The sequence below is a fragment of the Salvelinus sp. IW2-2015 genome, linkage group LG33 (assembly GCF_002910315.2).
Source record: "Salvelinus sp. IW2-2015 linkage group LG33, ASM291031v2, whole genome shotgun sequence".
Taxonomy (NCBI): domain Eukaryota; kingdom Metazoa; phylum Chordata; class Actinopteri; order Salmoniformes; family Salmonidae; genus Salvelinus; species Salvelinus sp. IW2-2015.
This window is the reverse complement of record NC_036872.1, coordinates 7,030,647-7,054,853: the sequence shown is the minus strand read 5'-3', so window position 1 is coordinate 7,054,853 and position 24,207 is coordinate 7,030,647. Positions and strand designations below refer to the sequence as shown.

The following is a 24,207-nucleotide window of genomic DNA, read 5'->3' as shown; positions in this document are numbered from 1 at the left end:
TACGATTTGCCAAGGCAGGATATCCTGAGTGCAGCCCAATACAGAAATCTGGCAGTAGCTAATTAAATAAAAAAATTAAAGGACTGCTTGTTGCAATTTTGATGAGGTTCTCTTGTTCAGATATCGGTAAATGGACTGGAGGCAGGGCATGAAAGGGATAAAGAATCCAGTTGTTTGTGTCATCCGTTTCAGGAAAGACCTGCGTAATTGCGTACCCAACTCACTCAGGTGATTTGCTGTATCACATTTGACATTGAGTTCATTTGAGTTGAGCTTGAGTTCATTTGCACGCAACAAATCACACAATGATGTTGTTAATGCAGACAGAGAAGAGCTCCAACTTCTTAATCATAGCCTCAATTTTGTCCTGCACACTGAATATAGTTACGGAGAGTCCCTGTAATCCTAGATTCAGATAATTCAGGAGAGAAAAAACATCACCCAGATAGGCCAGTCGTGTGAGAAACTCGTCATCATGCAAGTGGTCAGACAAGTGAAAACTATGGTTAGTAAAGAAAACTTTAAGCTCGTCTCTCAATTCAAATAAACGTGTCAATACTTTGCCCCTTGATAACCAGCACACTTCTGTATGTTGTAAAAGCGTTACTGTACATGGTCGCTGCCCTTGCTTTAACAAAATTAACCATTTTCACTGTAGTGTCCAAAATGTCTTTCAAGCTGTCAGGCATTCCCTTGGCAGCAAGAGCCTCTCGGGGGATGCTGCAGTGTACCCAACACATCTTGACCAAAGTCCATTTGATGTCACAAAGCTGTCCAGAATTTAAAAAAATATCCTCTCCTGTTGTCATGTTCCAGTGGTTTGCAGAAGAAGATGTCTTCCTTAATTGACCCCTCATAAACACAATGGACATATACCAGGAGCTGTGCCAGGCCCGCCACGTCTGTTGACTCATCCAGCTGTCACGCATAGAATTCACTGGCTTGTATGCGAAACAGTAATTGTTTCAAAACATCTCCTGCCATGCCACTGATGCGTCGTTGTTTGATAAATGCATTGTCTGTATAGTTTTTTTGCCTTTTCCCCCAGCATTGTCCCAGCCATATCAGCGGTAGCAGGAAGAATTAAGTCCTCCACAATAGTATGGGACTTGCCTGTCCTAGCCACTCGGTAGCTCACCACATAAGATGCTTCTAGCCCCTTCTTATTAATGGTATCTCTTGTTTTTATACGTCTTACTACTCAAAAGTCGCCTTAATTCTCACTCCAAAAACTCCTGTGGTGTATTTTTCAAATTGGCATGTTTTGTTTCTAAATGTCTGCGCAAGAGTGAAGGTTTCCGGGTGGCGCAGTGGTCTAGGGCACTGCATCGCAGTACTAGCTGCGCCACCAGAGTCTCTGGGTTCGCGCCCAGGCTCTGTCGCAGCCGGCCGCGACCGGGAGGTCCGTGGGGCGACGCACAATTGGCATAGCGTCGTCCGGGTTAGGGAGGGTTTGGCTGGTAGGGATATCCTTGTCGCATCGCACTCCAGCGACTCCTGTGGTGGGCTGGGCGCAGTGCGCGCTAACCAAGGGGGCCAGGTACACGGTGTTTCCTCCGACACATTGGTGCGGCTGGCTTCCGGGTTGGAGGCACGCTGTGTTAAGAAGCAGTGCGGCTTGGTTGGGTTGTGCTTCGGAGGACGCATGGCTTTCGACCTTCGTCTCTCCCGAGCCCGTACGGGAGTTGTAGCGATGAGACAAGATAGTAATTACTAGCGATTGGATACCATGAAAAAATTGGGGAGAAAATGGAAAAAAAGAAAGAAAAAAAAAAAGAATAAACAAAACAAGAAAAGAGTGAAGGTTTCATCGAGTTGTGAGATAGTACTTTTGCACATATAACACACTGTGGCTGAGGAAAGGCACTACTCCCAATATAAGTGAACCCCAAATCAATGTAGTTCTCATCATATTTGCGCCTCTTCGATGGTCCAACGTCCCTGTCTGTTGTTTGGTTCTTTCCCGGGTAAGGGGCCAGTAGCTCTTCGGCTGCATCAGATTCACAACTGTCGGTGTCCATGCTAGCTGGGCTAACAACAAATGTAGAATAACTGATGCTAGCATTGGATGTGCTCGTGGAAGCAGAACAACTTGTGTTGTCGACAGTGTCTCTATGGATGTAGGCCTTACTTTTTTTAACCATTAATCAATTTTCGAGCAAACAGAATGATTAGCAGCTACGTTTGGCTACATACGGACCGTTAGTGGAATTCCTGCGAAAGAATAACGGTTAATGTGATTGGAAGTTAATTATTTGACTAGGCTACCTATATTTGACAATGTGTTTTTATTTCGCTGAACACCATATGGTTACATTTTTTGGCAGTGAATCGAGGATACTCAGGCGAGAAAAAAACTCACCCAAATGTTGGAAAATCTAAATGGACTTACATTTAAAAAAAAAAAATGTGAATCACATTTTTATTTGGCGAACTCCCGACGGCATTGCGCGTACCTGCCCTACACAATTGGGTAAAACATGCAATTAGGCTCTCCCTGAGTGTGAGTTTTCATTAATCAGAATGTAGGGTGTACAATCAAAAACGCATCTTTTGACCAATGGTTAAAATAATATGCTAATTATGTAGATACTCCTCTAAGAAAAGGAATTGTTCAAACCTCATGTATCCTAATTAGGGTGACTACATCAATGGAGGTCAGAGAAAAAAAGTGTAGGCTGGATTCTAGCTAAAATTAGCAAACTATTTGATTTGAGAAAATTAATTGAAATCCAAAAGGATCAGAGTTAGGCTGTACCGTTAGTTTATTTCAACCATGTGCGTGTTGAGTTCACGAGCCCAACTAACATTAGTGGTGCAGCAGGTGCATGGTGTTAATTGGGGTGTGATCAATTTGAGCCTCGTTTGGTGCAGCATGTAACTAGCCTAGAAGTGAAGGTAACAACATGGCTAATATCTACTAATTTGTTCTTCAAAAACGCAAAAAACTAAGAATGTTTGTCTGGCCAAAAATGGTTAGATAACTAACTAGCTATATAGCTAGCTACAACACCAACCTCAACATCTTGTAATTTAGATATCCTTTACACGTTTACAGTGAGGAGGACCCTAAGATTGTCTTGCGTGGTAAAGATACATTTGAAATGCATTTGAATCAGTTGCAATCAGACCCACAGCTACCATCTGTGTTCGGAAGTAAATAGAAATTCTAAACTAAACAGTTTGCAGCACTGCCATGTTTGTAGTAATTGTCCTGTGGACATAATGCAAATTGCTGTTTGTGTCTCTGAATGTGTCTCTGAAAATGTCATTTCGAAACGTGCGCTTCCCTCCAGAATCTACTCGTTTGACTATGGGTACTCGGAGCGTAAAACACGTCCAACTAAAGTCGACCTAGAGAACAGTGGAAATAGCATAGCACTAAATTCTATTCAACCCTTTTTTGGGGTGATGTTCCATCAGGAAATGAGAACTGGAATTTGCTGCTCATCTTATTGGAAAAATCAACATTATTTTTTCCTCTTTTCTTAGCCAGGGCATTACTGTGTATCTGAAACATTTGACAATTGAACATCACACACTTTTCAAACAGCTGTACCCACATAACTTGATACCCGAACATCCCTTTATGATACATCTCCCAGCATGCATAAGACAAATCGGTCCTTTATTACATACTGTATGTGGTGCATGAGGTTTGAGGCAAAGTACAAACTCTTTAAGAACACCCTCGAAAACTTCAAGAACATTACTAAGTCCCTTGCCAAAAAACACCAATTTGCTATAAGCCATCCCTGGGAGACATCACCATTGCGACATACTGAGTATGGACCGATGAAAGCATTTTCCCTGAGTGATTTTACTGGTGGTGATGAGATGGCAGCGTCACTTCAGGTCACTATGCAGAAAGCCATTTACTCTACCAGCTGGGTTAAGATGGATGGCACGGAGTACAGAGAGGGACTGTTAGTTTGCAGTTAGATGGAGCATGAAATGCCAGTCTTTTGTAAAATAACTAAGATCATTGTGGTTGACAATATTGTATACCTATTGCTGGACAAGTTGCATATTGATAATTTCAGTGAACATTACCATGCATTCACTGTGTTTGATAGTGGCGATGACAAATTTGTTGACAAAGTTGACGATCTGAAATTTTATAGGCCTTTTGTCCTTCAAAGTGCTTATGGTGCTGATGAGAGCCTTTATGTCGTTCCTTTGTTTGACAATCATTAAAAATGGCGCTGGAGCAGAAGGCAGAGGTTTTACGTGCCCCCAACTGATTGTGTTTTTTGTTTGCGTTGTTTGTATCTACCTGCGTTGTTTGTAACTTATTTTGTTGCTATTTTTGTACATAATGTTGCCGCTACCATCTCTCATGACCGAAAATAACTTCTAGACATCAGGAATGCGATTACTCACCACGGACTAGCAGAATCCCTTTTCTTCTTTCACGACTGACGAGAATCCCTCGGGAAGAGGCTAAGACCCCAATGATCTGCGTGAAGAGGAGGCGGAGAAAGAGAGGCCGGAGGGCGGGATGCCTTCTGAGGAGTAGGAGGCGATCGAATAAAACCCCACTCCCCTCAATTCTACTCGCAATCATGCAATCTTTGGACAACTTCCTCTTGAATTTGCAGACGTGTTGCTGTGCGTTTTGTTGCCAACTTTTCTTTGCTAGCTTTGATTTGCTAGCTGACAACTTTACGTTTATATTTTTCGTTTTTCCATCACAACTTTTTTCCCTCATTCAACTTTTTCACTCCGGAAGCTTTATCTGGACATGGTTCGTCAGCACCTTCAACAGCCGAAGCTAAGTAGTAACTTTAACATGATGTCTTCTAACTGCATTCGCTGTACTCATAATATACAGGAGAATGATCGCCTAACGCCAGCATAGGCTATCTGCAGCCCAGCTTCAGACGCAATCGTTAGGCAAGGGTAATTTCAGTGTAGGAAAGGGTGAAACAGCGTCTGTGCCACCAGTAAGTACAGATAGTAACGTTAGTATAAATCCCCCCGCACTGTCCCGCAGCCGGACAATTTTCTCATGGCTTCTGGAGGGAAATGCTGTTGGAATGCTCAACCGGTGTCGCTCATTCAGCCGACAGAAACTTTCAACCGGTTTTCCCCATTGAGTAGCGAGTCGGAGTTCTGAGGCCGAGTCTTCTCTTGTCTCTACTCCTCCGTTACGGGGTCTGAGACGCCGAAGGCTCCCACCATTAGCTCTGACAAATTGAAAACCCTAGTCATTGGCGACTCCATTACCCGCAGTATTAGACTTAAAACGAATCACCCAGCGATCATACACTGTTTACCAGGGGGCAGGGCTACCGACGTTAAGGCTAATCTGAAGATGGTGCTGGCTAAAGCAAAACTGGCGAGTGTAGAGAGTATAGAGATATTTGAGAGATATATGAGTTGACAACTCCATTGTGTCCTCCTCCCAGAGTGCTAAGAACCTTGGCGTGATCCTGGACAACACCCTGTCGTTCTCAACTAACATCAAGCGGTGACCCGTTCCTGTAGGTTCATGCTCTACAACATTCGCAGAGTACGACCCTGCCTCACGCAGGAAGCGGCGCAGGTCCTAATCTCAGGCACTTGTCATCTCCCGTCTGGATTACTGCAACTCGCTGTTTCTGGGCTCCCTGCCTGTGCCATTAAACCCCTACAACTCATCCAGAACGCCGCAACCCGTCTGGTGTTCAACTTTCCCAAGTTCTCTCACGTCACCCCGCTCCTCCGCTCTCTCCACTGGCTTCCAGTTGAACTCGCATCCGCTACAAGACCATGGTGCTTGCCTACGGAGCTGTGAGGGGAACGGCACCTCCGTACCTTCAGGCTCTGATCAGGCCCTACACCCAAACAAGGGCACTGCGTTCATCCACCTCTGGCCTGCTCGCCTCCCTACCTCTGAGGAAGTACAGTTCCCGCTCAGCCCAGTCAAAACTGTTCGCTGCTCTGGCACCCCAATGGTGGAACAAACTCCCTCACGACGCCAGGTCAGCGGAGTCAATCACCACCTTCCGGAGACACCTGAAACCCCACCTCTTTAAGGAATACCTAGGATAGGATAAAGTAATCCTTCTAACCCCCCCCCCCCTTAAAAGAGTTAGATGCACTATTGTAAAGTGGTGTTTCCACTGGATATCATAAGGTGAATGCACCAAATTGTAAGTCGCTCTGGATAAGAGCGTCTGCTAAATGACTTAAATGTAAATGTAAATGTATATTGTTATCCACGTCGGCACCAACGATGTTAGGATGAAACAGTCAGAGGTCACCAAGCGAACATAGCTTCAGCCTGTAAATCAGCTAGAAAGATGTGTCGGCATCGAGTAATTGTCTCTGGCCCTCTCCCAGTTAGGGGGAGTGACGAGCTCTACAGCAGAGTCTCACAAACTCAATCGCTGGTTAAAACTGTTTTCTGCCCCTCCCAAAAGATAGAATTTGTAGATAATTGGCCCTCTTTCTGGGACTCACCCACAAACAGGACCAAGCCTGACCTGCTGAGGGATGACGGACTCCATCCTAGCTGGAGGGGTGCTCTCATCTTATCTACAAACATAGATAGGGCTCTAACTCCACTAGCTCCACAATGGAATAGGGTGCAGGCCAGCAGGCTGTTAGCCAACCTGCCAGCTTAGTGGAGTCTGCCAATAGCACAGTCAGTTTAGCAGCTCAGCCATCCCCATTGAGACTGTGTCTGTGCCTCGACCTAGGTTGGGCAAAACTAAACATGGCGGTGTTCGCCTTAGCAATCTCATTAGGGATAAAGACCTCCTCCATTCCTGCCATTATTGAAGAAGATCGTGATACCTCACATCTCAAAATAAGGTTACTTAATGTTAGATCCCTCACTTCAAAAGCAGTTATAGTCAATGAACTAACACTGATCATAATCTTGATGTGATTGGCCTGACTGAAACATGGCTTAAGCCTGATGAATTTACTGTGTTAAATGAGGCCTCACCTCCTGGTTACACTAGTGACCATATCCCCCGTGCATCCCGCAAAGGCGGAGGTGTTGCTAACATTTACGATAGCAAATTTCAATTTACAAAAAAAAAAATGGCGTTTCGTCTTTTGAGCTTCAGTCATGAAATCTATGCAGCCTACTCAATCACTTTTTATAGCCACTGTTTATAGGCCTCCTGGGCCATATACAGCGTTCCTCTCTGAGTTCCCTGAATTCCTATCAGACCTTTTAGTCATAGCAGATCATATTTCTAATTTTTGGTGATTTTAATATTCATATGGAGAAGTCCACAGACCCACCCCAAAAGTCTTTCGGAGCCATCATCGACTCAGTGGGTTTTGTCCAACATGTCTCTGGACCTACTCACTGCCACAGTCATACTATGGACTTAGTTTTGCCCATGGAATAAATGTTGTAGATCTTAATGTTTTTCCTCATAATCCTGGACTGTTGGACCACCATTTTATTACGTTTGCAATCGCAACAAATAATCTGCTCAGACCCCAACCAAGGAGCATCAAAAGTCGTGCTATAAATTCTCAGACAACACAACAATTCCTTGATGCCCTTCCAGACTCCTTCTGCCTACCCAAGGACGTCAGAGGACAAAAATTAGTTAACCACCTAACCGAGGAACTCAATTTAACCTTGCGCAATACCCTAGATGCAGTTGCACCCCTAAAAACGAAAAACATTTGTCATAAGAAACTAGCTCCCTGGTATACAGAAAATACCCGAGGTCATATGATTAGGGTAGTCTGGCCCAGGAGTGTGAAGGTGAACGGAAAGGCTCTGGAGCAACGAACCGCCCTTGCTGTCTCTGCCTGGCCGGTTCCCCTCTCTCCACTGGGATCTCTGCCCCTAACCCTATTACAGGGGCTGAGTCACTGGCTTACTGGTGCTCTTTCATGCCGTCCCTAGGAGGGGTGCGTCACTTGAGTGGGTTGAGTTACTGACGGGATCTTCCTGTCTGGGTTGGCGCCCCCCCTTGGTTTGTGCTTGTGTGGAGATCTTTGTGGGCTATACTCGGCCTTGTCTCAGGATTGTAAGTTGGTGGTTGAAGATATCCCTCTAGTGGTTTTTGGGGCTGTGCTTTGGCAGAGTGGGTGGGGTTATATCCTTCCTGTTGCCCTGTCCGGGGGTATCATCGGATGGGGCCACAGTGTCTCCTGACCCCTCCTGTCTCAGCCTCCAGTATTTATGCTGCAGTAGTTTATGTGTCGGGGGGCTAGGGTCAGTTGGTTATACCTGGAGTACTTCTCCTATCTTATCCAGTGTCCTGTGTGAATTTAAGTATGCTCTCTCTAATTCTCTCGTTCTCTCTTTCTTTCTCTCTCTCAGGGAACCTGAGCCATAGGACCATACGTCACGGCAAACCGGGCATGATGACTCCTGCTGTCCCCAGTTCACCTGGCCTTGCTGCTGTTCCAGTTTCAACTGTTCTGCCTGCTGTTATGGAACCCCTACCTGTTCAACTCTTAATGATCGGCTATGAAAAACCAACTTACTTTTATTCCTGATTATTATTTGACCATGCTTGTCATTTATGAACATTTTGAAAATCTTGGCTCTCTCTAATTCTCTCCTTCTCTCTTTCTTTCTCTCTCTCGGAGGACCGGAGCCATAGGACCATACGTCACGGCAAACCGGGCATGATGACTCCTTGCTGTACCCAGTCCGCCTGGCCCTGCTGCTATTCCAGTTTCAACTGTTCTGCCTGCGGTTATGGAACCCTACCTGTCCCAGACCTGCTGTTTTCAATTCTTAATGATCGGCTATGAAAAGCCAACTGACATTTATCCTGATTATTATTTGACCATGCTTGTCATTTATGAACATTTTGAAAATCTTGGCTCTCTCTAATTTCTCTCTCTCTCTCTCTTTCTCTCTCTCGGAGGACCTGAGCCCTGGGACCGTGCGTCGGGGCTGCCGGGCGTGATGGCTCCTTGCTGTCCCCAGTCCACCTGGCCTTGCTGCTATTCCAGTTTCAGCTGTTCTGCCTGCGGTTATGGAACCGCCACCTGTCCCGGACCTGCTATTTTCAACTCTTGATGATCGGCTATGAAAAGCCAACTGAAATGTATTCATGATTATTATTTGACCATGCTTGTCACTTATGAACATTTTGAACATCTTGGCATAGTTCTGTTATAATCTCCACCCAGCACAGCCAGAAGAGGACTGGCCACCCCTCATAGCCTGTTGCCCTCTAGGTTTCTTCCTAGGTTTTGGCCTTTCTAGGGAGTTTTTCCTAGCCACCGTGCTTCTACACCTGCATTGCTTGCTGTTTGGGGTTTTAGGCTGGGTGTCTGTACAGCACTTCGAGATATTAGCTGATGTACGAAGGGCTATATAAAATAAACTTGATTTGATTTGATGAGTTATTGGGAAGATTAAACTACCAACGGGACATTAAAAATTGTAACATCTTATGCTTCACGGAGTCGTGGCTGAACGACGACAATATCACCATACAGCTGGCTGGTTATACGATGTACCGGCAGGATAGAACAGCGGCGTCTGGTAAGACAACGGGTGGTGGTCTATGTATTTTTGTAAACAACAGCTGGTGCACGATATCTAAGGAAGTCTTGAGCCATTGCTCGCCTGAGGTAGAGTTTCTCATTATAAGCTGCAGACCACATTACCTACCGAGAGAGTTTTCCTATATATTCTTTGTAACTTTACATACCACCACAGTCAGAGGCTGGCACCGAGATAGCATTGAATGAGCTGTATTCCGCCATAAGCAGACAAGAAAACCCTCACCAAGAGGCGGCGCTCCTAGTAGCCGGGGACTTTAATGCAGGTTAACTTAAATCAGTTTTACCTCATTTCTATCAACATGTTAAATGTGCAACCAGGAGGAAAATAACTCTGGACCACCTATACTCCACACACAGAGATGCATACAAAGCTCTCCTTCGCCCTCCATTTGGAAAATCTGACCATAAATCTATTCTCCTGATTCATGCTTACAAGCAAAAATTTAAAGCTGGAAACACCAGTGACTAGATCAATAAAAAAGTGGTCAGAGGAAACAAATGCTAAGCTACAGGACTGTTTTGCTAGCACAGACTGGAATATGTTCTGGGATTCGTCCAATGGCATTGAGGAGTACACCACATCAGTCATTGGCTTCATCAATAAGTGCATCGATGAAGTCGTCTCCACACTGACCGTACGTACATACCCCAACCAGAAACCATGGATTACAGGCAAAATCCGCACTGAGCTAAAGGCTGGAGCTGCCGCTTTCAAGGAGCGGGACTCTAACCCCTGAAGCTTATAAGAAATCCCGTTATGCCCCCCGACGAACCATCAAACAGGCAAAGCGTCAATACAGAACTAAGATCGAGACGCACTACACCGGCTCTGACACTTGTCGGATGTGGCAGGGCCTGCAAACGATTACAGACTACAAAGGGAAGCACAGCCGAGAGCTGCCCAATGACACGAGCCTACCGGACAAGCGAAACTAATTCTATGCTCGCTTCGAGGCAAATAACACTGAAACATGCAAGCAGCTGTACCGGAAGACTGTGTGATCACGCTCTCTGCAGGCGATGTGAGTCAGATCTTTAGACAGGTCAACTTTCACAAGGCCGCAGGTTTACCAGGACGTGTACTGCGAGCGAGCGCTGACCAACTGGCAAGTGTCTTCACTGACATTTTCAACCTCTCCCTGTCTGAGTCTGTGATACCAACATGTTTAAAGTAACTTGCCTAAATTACTACTGACCCGTAGCACTCACGTCTGTAGCCATGAAGTGCTTTGAAAGGCTGGTCATGGCTCACATCAACACCATCATCCCAGAAACCTTAGACCAACTCCAATTTCCATACCACCCCAACAGATCCACAGATGATGCAGTCTCTAATGCACTCCACACTGCCCTTTCCCACCTGGACAGAAGGAACACCTATGTGAGAATGCTATTCATTGACTACAGATCAGCGTTCAACACCATAGTGCCCTCAAAGCTCATCAATAAGCTAAGGACCCTGGGACTAAACACCTCCRTCTGCAACTGGATCCTGGACTTCCTGACGGGCCGCCCCAGGTGGTAAGGGTAGGTAACAACACATCCGCCACCCTAATCCTCAACACAGGGGCCCCTCAGGGGTGCGTACTCAGCCCCCTCCTGTACTCATGACTGCACGGCCAGGCACGACTCCAACACCATCATTAAATTTGAGGATGACACAACAATGGTAGGCCTGATCACTGACAACATCGAGATAGCCTATAGGGAGGAGGTCAGAGACCTGGCCGTGTGGTGCCAGGACCACAACCTCTCCCTCAATATGATCAAGACAAAGGAGATGATTGTGGACTACAAGAAAAAGAGGACGAGCACGCCCACATTCTCATCGACGGGGCTGCAGTGGAGCACGTTGAGAGCTTCAAGTTCCTTGGTGTCCACATCACCAACAAACTAACATGGTCCAAGCACACCATGACAGTCGTGAAGCGGGCACGACAAAAACCTATTCCCCCTCAGGAGACTGAAAATATTTGGCATGGGTCCTCAGATCCTCAAAAGGTTCCACAGCTGCACCATCGAGAGCATCCTGACTGGTTGCATCACTGCCTGGTATGGCAACTGCTCGGCCTCCGACCGCAAGGCACTACAGAGGGTAGTGTGAACGGCCCAGTACATCACTGGGGCCAAGCTTCCTGCCATCCAGGACCTCTATACCAGGCTGTGTCAGAGGAAGGCCCTAAAAAGACTCCAGCCACCCTAGTCATAGATTGTTCTCTCTGCTACCACATGACAAGCGGTACCGGAAAGCCGAGTCTAGGTCCAAGAGGCTTCTAAACAGCTTCTACCCCCAAGCCATAAGACTCCTGAATCTAGTCAAATGGCTACCCAGACTATTCACATCCCCCCCTCCCCTCTCCACACCACTGCCACTCCCTGTTGTCATCTATGCATAGTCACTTTAATTAACTCTACTTCCATGTACATACTACCTCAACTAACCAGTGCCCCCGCACATTGATTCTGTACTGGCACCCCCCTGTATATATTATAATTTTTTACTGCTCCTCTTTTGTTACTTTTATCTCTTATCCGTATTTTTTTAAACTGCACTGTCGGTTAGGGGCTTGTAAGTAAGCATTACACTGTAAGGTCTACATCTGTTGTATTCGGCACATGTGACTAATACAATTTGATTTGAGTAATAGATTATTGGCAGCTATGTCAAGAAAATTGCATAGCCTAGTCTTAAGGAGGACTTCCACTTGTGTTAAATAGGAACTCTGCAAATACTCTTGTTCTCATATAGTACATGTACTGAGGTGCCTGTGATGCACTGATTTCATTCTGATGTGCCTGTGATGCGCTGATTTCATTCGGATGCACTGTGATGCACCGTTTTCATTTTAATGCGGGTGTGATGCACTGTTTTCACAGTGATAGGCACCTTGGTACATGCACTATATGTGATGCACTGATTTCATTCTGATGCGCCTGTGATGCACTGATTTGAATGTGCCTGTGATGCACTGTTTTCATTTTAATGTGCCTGTGATGCACTGTTTTCACTGTGATGCGCCTGTGATGCACCTTTTACATTTTAATAGGCCTGTGATGCACTGTTTTCACTTTGGCCTAAATAAATTAAACAAAGCAGAGTCACTACTCTTGTAAGGAATCATTTATTGCTCCTGTTTAAGTCACCTACAACTTGCAGGCTTGATTTATGAGTGGGAGAGAACCAGACAAAAATGGTCATTTCCTAGTGTGAATATTTAGCACTTTCTGGTGTCAATTCAGGTCCAGGATGCATTCTCTATAGTTGATCCTCAACACTGTAAGGCGTTGCTGCTCAATTCTGAGGGTCATTTGAACAATGTCTGAGGTGTTATATTGTAACCCTCCAAGTGTTTCAATAAGAACACTACCAAAGTGTTAAATTAACACTGAGTGGCCCTCTATAAACACTGGATGAGTGTTGAAAAAACACTTCCATGGGTCATTTGAAAAAAACTGAAGTCATATCTTAACACTCAAGAGTGTTTCACTATTAACACTACAAAAGTGTTAAATTACAGAGTGGACCTACAGTACCTGTCAAACGTTTAAAACAGCTATTCATTCAAGGGTTTTTCTTTATTTTTTACTATTTTCTAAATTGTAGAATAATAGTGAAGACATAAAAACTATGAAAGAACACATATGGAATCATATAGTAACCAAGAAAGTGTAAAACAAATCAATGTATTTTATATTTTATATTCTTCAAAGTAGCCACCCGTTGCCATGATGACAGCTTTGCACACTCTTGGCATTCTCTCAACCAGCTTCACCTGGAATGCTTTTCCAACAGTCTTGAAGGAGTTCCCACATACGTATGCTGAGCACTTGTTGGCTGCTTTTCCTTCACTCTGCGGTCCAACTTATACCAAATCATCTCAAATGGGTTGAGGTCGGATGATTGTGGAGGCCAAGTCATCTGATGCAACACTCCATCACTCTCCTTTTTGGTCAAATAGCCCTTACACAGTCTGGAGGTGTGTTGGGTCATTGTCCTGTTGAAAAACAAATGATAGTCCCACTAAGAGCAAACCAGATGGGATGATGTATCGCTGCAGAATGCTGTGGTGGCCATGCAGGTTACGTGTGCCTTGAATTCGAAATAAATCACTGACAGATTCACGAGCAAAACACCCCGACACAATCACACGTCCTCCTCCATGCATCATGATGGGAACCACTCTGCATCTCACACCTACTCTGCATCTCACAAAGACACTGCGGTTGGAACCAAAAATCTCAAATTTGGACTCATCAGATCAACGGACAGATTTCCGGGTTAGTGTTTGGCCGAGGTAGGCAGTCACTGTAAATAAGAATTTGTTCTTAACTGACTTGCCTAGTTAAATAAAAAAAGTTGTGGTTTCTTTGCAGCAATTCGACCATGAAGGCCTGATTAACACAGTCTCCTCTGAACAGTTAATGTTGAGATTTGTCTGTTTTTCTAATGAACTTATCCTCTGCAGCAGACGTAACTCTGGGTCTTCCTTTCCTGTGCCGGTCCTCATGAGAGCCAGTTTCATCATAGCACTTGATGGATTTTGCGGCTGCACTCAAAGACATTTTCTGCATTGACTGACCTTGATGTCTTAAAGTAATGATGGACTGTCATTTCTCTTTGCTTATTTGAGCTGTTCTTGCCATAATATGGACTTGGTCTTTTACCAAATAGGGCTATGTTCTGCATACCCACTCTACCTTGTCACAAGACAACTGATTGGCTCAAACGCATTAAGAAGCAAAGAAATGCACCTGAGCTCAATTTCGAGTCTTATAGCAAAGGGTCTGAATACTTATGTAAATTATTATTTTGGTTTAAAAAAACACTCCAGGCCACTATCAAAAGTCTAAAACTAGGTAGAAATGATGTCTACATTATAATAGGCCTATATCTTTTCAAATAACTTTGCTCAGCAAATTGCTTTTGGCCAACAAATCGGTCCGGAAAATGAAATGCCGATGTCGCTCTTGAGATGAAATTATTGCCCACCGATGCTGTAGAGTTACTCAAACATCCTCATTCTGCAGGGTGTCCACCCACTCCTCCTAGAATGGGTGAAATTGTGCTTTGGTGACAAATTGTCACTTCCTTATGTTATGAAATACATTTTACCAAGACAAATGTGATTATTCATGTTCTGAATCATTCAGTGGGGGTCTTTCTCTAACATATCATTAACATTATATTCAAAAAGTCGGATTTCGTAACCTAATACATCCGATAATAAGTTCTGAGCTATGTTGACACAGCAGTGCAGGTTTCTCATAAAAACTTTTAAGAATTTTACATTTTGTCTTCGTCCTCTTCAATATTGTTTCCACTGGTAGCAAAAAGCTAAATTAGCATGACACAAACTGAATTACGGTCCATTCGGAAGGTATTCAGACCCTTTCCCTTTTTCCACATTATGTTATGTTACAGCTTTATTCAAAAATGTTTGAAATAATTTTTCCCCCTCATCAATCTACACCCAATACCACATAATGCAAAAATCGAAAACAGTTTTTTTTATTAGAAATACCTTATTTCCCAAATGTAATTTAATTTAGTTTAATTATAACAATATTTTTTTTACTCAAACCTCACTGGGTTTGGAATGACTGGGCCAAAAAGCCAAAAGGAGAAGGAGAACGGTGAGCAGCAGCAGCATCAAACCACAGAGGCCACCCCCAAGCCCAGCAGCGATGATGAGTCGCCAGGATAATGGCTCCACAACCCCCTCCACCTCCGACTGTTCCTGACGATCTTGGACAGAGCCAGCCCAGGTTAGCCTAGAATTCTACACTAGCCAAGGTTTTCTGTCCAAAAACATAAATTTTATAGCAACTGGTTCATAGGAAGAGAGTGACTGGGATACTCGGTTACTACAGATTAGAGCACTGCACGGGAATAAAATTAAGCCCGAGCCGTACCTATGCACGCAACGTTCTGGTCCTACCCTACCCAGGCCCGATTGCTTTTGCCAAATTTAAGGCCCGGCCCAGCCCTGCCCGAAACCCAAAATCAGAAAGAACTTCCTCCTTTAGTAAATCCATCAACTGCTCCTCTCTGTCTGTCACTTAATCACCCCGCTTGGGCTGCTCTGCCAGATATATTGGTGATAGGAATCCCATTGGGAAATGAATGGAGGACCACACCCAGTAGACTGTTGACCACTAGCGTTCACGTTGTCATGGTGTTGCTAAGCTAATAAATCACCCAATCCCCTCTCAAAGTCTCTAACTCCCTGATCTGTTTCACCTGTCCTTGTGCTTGTCTCAATCCCCTCCAGGTGTCGCCCATCTTCCCCACTTATCCTCTGGGTATTTATACCTGTGTTTTCTGTCTGTCGGTGCCAGTTCGTCTTGTTTGTTCAAGCCTACCAGTGGTTTGTGTCTCAGCTCCTGCTTTTTCCAGTCTCTCTTTTCTCACCCTCCTGGTTTTGACCCTTGCCTGTCCTGACTTCGAGCCCGTCTGCCTGACTATTTTTGTTTCCCATGTCGAAAATGCTGTGTTAATGCTAATGCAGACAAGGCCTTCACCCAAGCTGGGTATTCTAACTGTAAGTAAGCTATTGATAGTACCAAAGGATTCACTAGGCACGCATCAAGCAAAGAGCATTTGAAATGCACTGCATTGTGGAAAGAAAAACAAGTTTGAAGTGCTATGGGAACATCAGCATCAACACTGGCAAGAAATCGCATTTATTTGTCGGCGCTTGTGGACATCATTGAGTTCCTTGTTTCAAACCAGTAACCACTGAGGGGGACATATGACACGATAGAGTCAAGAGGGGAGGGTGGCATGATGGAATTTAACTTCTCTAGGGTAGGGGGCAGCATTGGGCATTTTGGATGAAAAGCGTGCCCAAATTAAACTGCCTGTTACTCAGCCATAAAAGCTAGAATATGCATAGATTTGGATAGAAATCACGCTGAAGTTTCTAAAACTGTTTGAATGATGTCTGTGAGTATAACAGAACTCATATGGCAGGCAAATACCTGAGAAGAAATCCAACCAGGAAGTGGGAAATCTGAGGTTTGTAGTTTTTCAACTCTTTGCCTATCGAATACACAGTGTCTATGGGGTCATATTGCACTTCCTAAGGCTTCCACTGGATGTCAACAGTCTTTAGAACCTTGTTTGATGCTTCTACTGTGAAGTGGGGGCGAATGAGAAGGGATTGAGTCAGAGGTCTGCCAGAGAGCCACGAGCTGACCATGTGCGTTCACGTGATATTTAGCTTGCGTTCCATTGCATTTCTGAAGACAAAGGAATCCTCCGGTTGGAACATTATTGAAGATTTATGTTAAAAACATCCTAAAGATTGATTCTATACATCGTTTGACATGTTTCTATGGACTGTAATGGAACTTTTTGACTGTCTGCACCTAGGGATCGCGCCTCTTTGATTACTGGGCTAAATGCGCGAACAAAAGGTGGTATTTGGACATAAATGATGGACATTATCGAACAAAACAAACATTTATTGTGGAACTGGGATTCCTGGGAGTGCATTCTGATGAAGATCATCAAAGGTAAGTGAATATTTATAATGCTATTTCTGACTTCTGGGGGATATCTGTTTGGGTTGTTTGGGCTCTGAGCGCTGTACTCAGATTATTGCATGGTGTGCTTTTTCGAAATCTGACACAGCGGTTGCATTAAGGAGAAGTGGATCTAAAATTCCATGCATAACAGTTGTATCTTTTAGCAATGTTTATTATGAGTATTTCTGTAAATTGATGTGGCTCTCTGCAAAATCACCAGATGTTTTGGAACTACTAAATATAACGCGCCAATGTAAACTCAGATTTTTGGATATAAATATGAACTTTACCGAACAAAACATACATGTATTGTGTAACATGAAGTCCTATGAGTCATCTGATGAAGATCATCAAAGGTTAGTGATTAATTTGATCTCTATTTCTGCTTTTTGTGACTCCTCTCTTTGGCTGGAAAAATGGCTGTGTTTTTCTGTGACTTGGCTCTGACCTAACATAATCGTTTGGTGTGCTTTCGTCTTAAAGCCTTTTTGAAATCGGACACTGTGGCTGGATTTACAACAAGTATCTTTAAAATGGTGTAAAATACTTGTATGTTTGAGGAATTTTAATTATGGGATTTCTGTTTTGAACTTGGCGCCCTGCAGTTTCACTGGCTGTTGACGAGGTGGGACGCTACCATCATACCCTAGTGAGGATATTCTCCAAAAAAACAATGAACTTGCCAAGATGTTGAGAACCATACCCCACAATACCACATACTGTACAAGTCACACGATATTTAAAATGAAATCATAGTGGGGCATCCAAAGCTACAAGCGAGAACTCATTTTCCACTTTGACAAACGTGTTCAGTCAGCACAGAAGAAGCATGCTACACCTGAGGTAGGTTCAACTAATCCAACTGGCATTTGAGGGGGATCTTACAAAAAGATTTCGGGGAGAATGGAATGATCGATTACTCAGAAAGTTCCACAGAGCATCAAGGAGGTTGCAACTCTTCTGAAAAGGTAAGAAACAATCTAGCTTTTTAATCAAAATCTTAGTGGTTTAGCCAGTGGCATTCAGCAAAAATCTAGGATATGGAATGGCAAAATGACTTCCATGTGTGTAGGGCTCTGTCCATGGTGCTGATAGAGCGCAACGGAGATTTCGAACCAACCTGTCACTTCTTGGTCAAAAGCACTCAATTGTGTTGGCATTTAAACTTTTATGTTTATTGTGGTATAGTGTGATATAAACAGAATTCAATATATTTCCAATGCAATAACCAAAATGATGCCCCTGGGTGTAGCTACATATCGGTTTGTTTCATCATACAAATAGATAACTTCTATAATGGTTTTTGTGCTTGTTAGTGGAACTGTGCATATTGGTTATGTGTTTACGGTAGGCTGGCATTGCTTAATTGATTAAGTGGGTCGAATTTGATCCACATTAGTGTATTGTGACATATCAAAACGTGTTGCTGTGCTCATGAGCGACACGGTTTTCCATGCTTGAAGCAGGCCTATTGGCCTACTTGTTTTGCAAGACAGCTGTGCATGGCTGCATCTCACTGTAGTAGGATGTTTTTGTTATTTGGATCTCCGTTCGTCTTTTGTTTACTGTGTTTGTTTACTGTTAATGTAACTAGCCTAAATATAGATTGTGTCATGCCTTTATCAATCTGATATTTTGCTTACTAGGCCTCTTTGATATCACTGTTTTGTTCTTTTCACATTCATTTGTTTGCACTCGCAGTTGTGTCGATATTCTAAGCCAAACTGCTATTCAGTATTTTTGTTTGCATGTATGAATAACTAGCTACTACTTACCACATTTAGTTTGCATTATTTTGATAAGACAGCTGTATGTACAGCTGCATTGACACAGGCTGTTTGTAATAGGTGAATTACCCTGTCTATTACCAAAACGGCCTCGCTTTAGTGTGTAGGGCGCTGTCCATTGTGCTGATACAGCGCAGCGGCGATAGGCTACAGATTTCGCACCAACCAGTGATTAAAAAGCACTCAATCAATGGTCTCGGAGTCTCGGCATTTGAACTTTATGTTTATTGTGGTATAACGTGATATAAGCGGAATTCAATATAATTCCAATGCAAGAACCCCCCAAAATTGTGCCCCCTCACCGATTCCAACTGCCTTAGTCACTTTATCCTGGCGCCGGGTCTGTTGCCCACGCCTGGTCTACAGTAAGGTGACATCATCAAAGATGGTGGATAAATGAAGATAGTTCACTCAGGCCGTTTACCATTGAAAAAAAGGTTCTGTTCCGGTCTCCTTAACTCGGCGTTTCCCATAGACACCAATGCAATAGCATCTGGGTCTCGTCTACTTAGTACCTTGACTTTCATTGAACAAGAGAACCCCCCCCCCAAAAAAAAACAGCGAGTGAGTTGTCTCGCTTCCTCTTCCGTCTCTGACATAGGAACTCTTTAGAGACCCACAATGCCTCGGGTTTGACATTGATGACAGCGCACTTCATGTACACATGGTGAAAACATGATCACTCTCGGCTCTCTGCACAGATTCCCTCTCCCAAACGCCCCCCCCCCCCCCCCCTTCCCCTCATCCCCCTCCCTAACATGCTTCTATAGCAATGGCACTTGCCTGTCAATCACGAATGGGCCTCAAACCACAACGCTGGTATGAAAAAGACATGCTATTAGGAGGCGTTTTCTCCGCTCATCTCCTCTAATCTGCTGAAGCTCTCTCACAGTAGCGGGTCCTACAGAAGTTTGATATTCTGTACTCTGAACAATAATATACAGAATGGAACGAGCAGAGATTCCATCGTTTCTGTAGTTCCAGAAATAATGTTTTGTAAATTTGTGCCACGATACATTTTGTCAATGTGGAAATGCTCTAGGATATTATTTGCTAGAACTCTCAGCTTGTAAAAAGTGATGTAGGCCTACAATTCTCATTAAAACATGTGCCCTAGAACGAAAGAACAATAAATATGACAAGGGGGCGCCAAATATAAAAATTGCATTGTGCTCTGAGCTTCAGTTATCACCCCTTTTTCAGGTTTTTTTATAAGTGAAAACACATCCAGAGGTCTCCATTAAAATCAAGAACTAAATTACCCCACCTCTCTCTTCTTTCCTCCGAAACGTTTTTCTTATCTCCCTCTGGGTACTATTATCAACACTGTCAAATGGCTCCACAGAAAGCACTGCCTGGAAAGCACAATGACACTCCTCACTTTTACCTGCTACCTTGTCTGAAGGAGAAGGCCTTGGATCTCTTCTCTAAATGTACATTTCGCCTGACAGTGTTCCTACAGCTTAGACTCTGTCTCCGACACTCGCTGTCTGAATGTGACTGTGCAGCAGAGTTTGGCTGGCTGTCAGTGAGCAGATGCCACTTGGAGACGGGAGGGGGAGAAGTGCCAACCGGCATTAATTTAACGGCTAGGGTGACAGATGAGTCAAGATGAGTCGAACATTCTTCTTGATTCCGATGACTTTGCGAGGGAAGACATGTTTGTTTCTGTGACAGGCTATAATCACCACAGCCCTGATGGAATGCAGCACTGTAGCAACAGACCGGGTATCTATTGCCTGTAGTGATCATTCTAATGAGGTCACTTTGATAATGAAGTAGGCAGTAGGCATCAGGGCTCTTGGGAATCAAGGTAGCACCACCCCCTCTCCTTTTGGAATCCCAATCCCTTTCGTATTTCATTATTTAGGACAGTCTAGTAGAAAGGAGACAGAGACAGATATAGGGGTGCAGTCAGATGCAAACGGCTCAAACATGTTTAGAACCCTTGGGGGATATGGTCTGTAGTCGACAGAACTACCACAATTTTTTTATATATTTTTTTATTTAACTAGGCAAGTCAGTTAAGAACAAATTCTTATTTACAATGACGGCCTACCAGGGAACAGTGGGTTAACTGCCTTGTTCAGGAGCAGAACGGCAGATTTTTACCTTGTCAGCTCGGGGATTTGATCCAGCAACCTTTCGGTTACTGGCCCAACACCACTAGGCTACCTGCCGCCCACTAGACCAGACTGACACCATCCACTTCTACCACAACTGTCTAAAAATCCACTTTCATGCCCCTATAGCTCACACTCTCCTTATGACATACTTAGCTGTTATAATTCCCCCTGATACAGGGTATAAAAGACAGTAGGTTATGAAAGTAGATCTCTTTTTTCATTTTGTTCTATAGTTGAATCCAATATTACAGAAGTTGAGCGAGTTGGCAAAAAGTTAGAGGTATTAGAGGAGGTACAAAAAAAATGTGTTCCTCTGGCAGACCTTGATAGCTTTGACAACTGGGCTATGGATTATGGTTATTGTCTGCATCCTGACATACAGTACTCAGTACTCTGGTGAAATGTAGGCTCTAGTTACTGTTGAATGGATCTTGAAAATGTGTTGCTTTGTATTGTGCAGTTCTCCTTCTGCTGCTACACACTATTAAAATAGAAAGACTCAAAACACCATTGTGCAGTAAAACCATGAAAAGTAGTGCACCTAAGCCAAGATCTGGTGTTTTAATGTAAACCCAATGTAGGTGTTACGATACACTGGATGTATTTCAAAACAGAATGGAAGTACTCTGAAACACCAAAGTGGTACTTGAATCTGTATAATTGAGTTTTTAAGAGTGTTGTGAAAACACTTTTTGGTGTTTCAGTGCATATAAAGGCTAGCATTAAAACACACAAAAAATGCTTTGCAGACTGTCTCTCATACAATCAAATGGTTTTGGACTGCAACTGGGTTATCGCATAAATATTGATTGATGAGGATTTTCATGATGACACTGGGAATTGAATACTTTCCCTTGTGTAGACTTTGGCACTAATTATAGGCTTAGTCATAAAGTAAATCTTGTTTAAAATGGAGTCTGGAACACCGGTGCGTCACAACGGGTAAATAAAGGTTGGGTTTTGATTTGACGATGTCCATTTGCCCATGAACATGGGGTGAACAGCTGCGGTGATGACTCTCTATCCAATAGCATAGACAGTGAGACAGATCTGCCTAGCAGCTCCGACTTCGTTTACATAAGCCAACACGTCACACACTTTTTTAACTTGAGAAATAGTGCACCAAACACCTTAGTTAGGATGTAAAATTACGCAACTAAAACATCCTCTGCAAAATTAATTACAGATTCCTTGAGGTATCATAGATTACTTCTGGAGATTCTTTAAGAGAGTAAAATAGGCTTCCACATCTACAGTGTCTCATGGGGGACAAACATCATTAACCAAATGCAGAACCACACCTACAAGACTCAAATAAGTACATGAATGCATACTGTAATACCCTGCAAAGGAGAAGAGTATTAGTCAAAGGCTTGGGCTGCAGTGCCTAAGTTGACTTTGCACAAAGTGGTATAGTGATTTGAACCAGTAATTAGATTTTTGAACATGTCTTGAGTTTGTAAAGAGATACAGTTTAGCTACTTTAAACACCTTTTCAGGACAAGTTCCCAGTTGATATACCAAAAGCACTTCTCTACTACTAAGTATTCGTATTTTACACAGAGATCAGGGGTCGTTCTACACTGATGAATGGAACATTTTGAAGGGCCAATTGTTGTATCAATACCTTAAAATTCCACAGTAAAAATGTCTGATTCGGTTATACGTTATAGATACAAGTGTGTAGTTGCTTAGTGAAAAGGTTTCAAGATGCAACCTATTTTTGTTTTTGCAGCCTTGTCTGCTTAGTGCAGTAAGGTTTCGTCTCATAGGGGATTTGTGGCAGGAAATCTGACATTTTAAAGGACTGTATTTTTAGAGTGCATTAGTCCACAGCCAAATCATTGTGCATGCACGCTGTACTTATTAGAGTTACAATACCCTGCAAAGGAGAAGATTGTAGGCCAATGCCTTTGGTTGCAGTGCCAAAGTTGACTTTGAATAAAGTTGTATGGCAATTTGGACCAGTAATTACACTGAACAAAAAATATAAACGAAACATGTGGTGTTGATCCCATGTTTCATGAGCTGAAATAAAAGATCCCAGAAATGTTCCATTTGCACAAAAAGCATATTTCTCTCTAAACTTAAGCACAAATTTGTTTACAGCACTGTTAGTAAGCATTTCTCCTTTGCCAAGATAATCCATCCACCTGACAGATGTGGCATATCAAACAGCATGATCATTACACAGGTGCACCTTGTGCTGGGGACAATAAAAGACCACTCTAAAATGTGACAGCTCGATTCGGCAAAATTTGAAATCTTTTTTTTTTTTTACATTGGATAAAAGTAGAGACTCGGAGCTAGAAAATGGTACATCATGCACTACAGTTATGGAACAATGGGAAAGTAATTCTCCTTTGAAAGTTGATCAACTTTTAAACTCACTTTTTAGAAAATGGCCTTTGAATGTTTTGCACATACTGGAGAGCTCTTCTTTGTCTACATACATTAAGCATCGTTTACACCCTCTTAAGCTTTAGCCCCACCCATCTTTTTAACTTCTCTAGGATAGGGGGCAGCATTCGGTATTTTGGATGAAAAGCGCGCCCAAATTAAACTGCCTGCTACTCAGGCCCAGAAGCTAAGATATGCATATTATTAGCAGATTTGGAAAGAAAACACTCCGTTTCTAAAACTGTTTTAATCATGTCTGAGTATAACAGAACTTATTTGGCAGGTGAAACCCCGAGGACAAACCATTCAGAATTTGAGGTCACTCTTTTCAATGAATTTTCATTGGGAATCCAGACTTCTAAGCGACTTTCTTGCAGTTCCTATCGCTTCCACTGGATGTCATCAGTCTTTAGAAATTGGTTGAGGTTTTTCCTTTGAGAAATGAAGAAGTAGCACTGTTCAGAACGAGGGTAGAGGGAAGTGTAATCTTTGTTAGAGGCGCGTGACCTGAAAGCTCGCTACACATTGTTTTCCTCCGGTATTGAACACAGTATATCCTGTCTTAAATTTTATCGATTATTTCCGTAAAAAAATACCTAAAGTTGTATTAGGAAGTAGTTTGGACAAAGGTTACAGGTAACTTTTGTAGTCATGTTGCACGAGTTGGAACCGGTGTTTTTCTGGATCAAATGCGTCAAATAAATGGACATTTTGGATATATATCGACGGAATTAATCGAACAAAAGGACCATTTGTGATGTTTATGGGACATATTGGAGTGCCAACAGAAGAAGCTCGTCAAAGGTAAGGCATGAATTGTATCTTTATTTCTGCGTTTTGTGTCGCGCCTGGAGGGTTGAAATATGATGGTCTGT

General features: G+C 43.3%; 1 protein-coding gene across 1 annotated transcript in view; it reads right to left on the bottom strand.

Moving 5' to 3' along the window:
* Nucleotides 1-24,207, bottom strand: part of LOC111957415 (fibrinogen C domain-containing protein 1-like) — a 169,197-nt gene that overhangs the window by 86,508 nt on the left and 58,482 nt on the right. The gene's annotated exons all lie outside the window — the stretch shown is intronic.